This window comes from Etheostoma spectabile, chromosome 16 (assembly GCF_008692095.1).
Source record: "Etheostoma spectabile isolate EspeVRDwgs_2016 chromosome 16, UIUC_Espe_1.0, whole genome shotgun sequence".
NCBI lineage: Eukaryota > Metazoa > Chordata > Actinopteri > Perciformes > Percidae > Etheostoma > Etheostoma spectabile.
The window spans coordinates 13,458,750-13,460,390 of NC_045748.1; the positions used below are offsets into that span (position 1 = coordinate 13,458,750).

The 1,641-nt window shown below is 37.2% G+C and overlaps 1 protein-coding gene and 1 long non-coding RNA gene across 9 annotated transcripts in view; both read right to left on the minus strand.

Annotated features, from left to right (window-relative positions):
* LOC116704521 (disabled homolog 2-interacting protein) overlaps positions 1–1,641 on the minus strand; it is a 154,575-nt gene that overhangs the window by 102,015 nt on the left and 50,919 nt on the right. The window lies entirely within an intron of this gene.
* Positions 1–1,641, minus strand: part of LOC116704527 (uncharacterized) — a 19,985-nt gene that overhangs the window by 9,003 nt on the left and 9,341 nt on the right. The gene's annotated exons all lie outside the window — the stretch shown is intronic.

A 1,641-nucleotide genomic window follows, 5' to 3' on the forward strand; every position in this document is an offset into this window, starting at 1 on the left:
TTATGAGATTGGGCGGGGAGGTTTCCATAGCCCACACTGTCAACAATTTTCAATTTTTATATTTCTGGTGCAGAAAGTAGTTGTGATGAAAAACTATTAACAGTATGTACAGTTGGATGTGGGTGTGTCAAAGGTAACAATGTCACTGTTATGGTTGAACTTTTTAAATGTAATTTATTTGAATGCTGAACTACAGAGATCCCAGTCACCCCCACTGTATTGGTGAAATTTCAGAGACAGACATCTCAAATTGAATTTGAGACTTGTACTCCAGAGCATCCGTTAGTCCGGAAAATAGGTACTAGGAATTTGCTTTGGTTGATGGTGCATACATAAAAACGTATTTAAACATTAATATGAAATAAACAGAAATATATACAGAAACAAAAAACACATATCTAAAACTATGTAACATTGAGAAAGAAAAGAAAAAGCTGTATGGATTAGTTCAGGGTGTGCAAAAGATGCTGAGGGATAATTCTTGCAGTTCCTTCACAATAAAAGCCTTCCAAGTACTTTTACTTGTATTTTAAAATGTATCTGTTGTGTTTGGTCCTAACTGATGTTGTGTATAAAGAAAACCTAAATCTATGTATACTAGAGTCATATACCAATAAAGACCTGCCAAAAATAATGGATTATATTTCCCGAATTTCCTTTGAAAAAGAAGCAGGAAGTGTTGACTGAAGCAATTACTCTTGGCTACCATTCCTTGCACCACAACAATTGGTCTCACTCTATTTTTAGGTGCTTGTTTTATATCAGTCTAAAAGACCAGTGCAAAAAGCAGCAAACCTTCTTCACAGTATATCTGTCAGATATAGTAGAAGTAGTAACAGCAAGTTTTTATGAGGAACAAGCGAAGTGGAAAGACAAAAAAGGGCCCTACAGTATTTTAGTATTGAAAAACCCTAAAGAGTTAACAGCTGAGTTGTAATATCCTTTTGTGGCAACAAGTCTTTAGATTTCAGTTGCTTTTAGAAGGCACGGCATAGGTAAGCCAGCCATTGGCAATCTGCTAACAAGTCTATACAAACAAGTCCACACACAGACAAAGACACAAACTCAAACATGATGCAAAATCAGACAGAACAGGCAATCAAAGTGAATTCTATTTGCTCATCAACATGGCCTGTGAGTGCAGTCATCCGTCTAATCAACAACACTTTATCTAGCATGGGAATCCACATCCGAGCTGTAAACAGATATCGCACAGTATCTCTCTTCTGTGGGTGTGTTTGTGTGCACGTTCATGTCAGAAGATGAAATGGAAGTTGTCAGTGAGGCCAGAGGGAGGAAACATGCCTATTTGGAGTTCTTTTTATTCATTAGCATACACTTAACTTTTTTCTCAAAGTGGTACAACCCCAATGAAAAAAGGTCAGAGAGAGCAAGGGCATGACGGAGGAGAACAACTATCTGGGACAGTGCAGTATCCACTAGTTGCTTTTACAAAGCCACTGACAATTGTAGCTCAATGGTTGCACTTCAGGTTCTTATAGCCTCAGATAATCTCCTTCAAAACTATATTTGATATCTGCAAACTTGCCTAACAGAAATTATTGTATGAGCAGGGCGGGATTTTAAAAAAAAAGAATACTTGTGTGCCATTTAGTTTTGTGTGTGTGTGTGTGTGTGTGT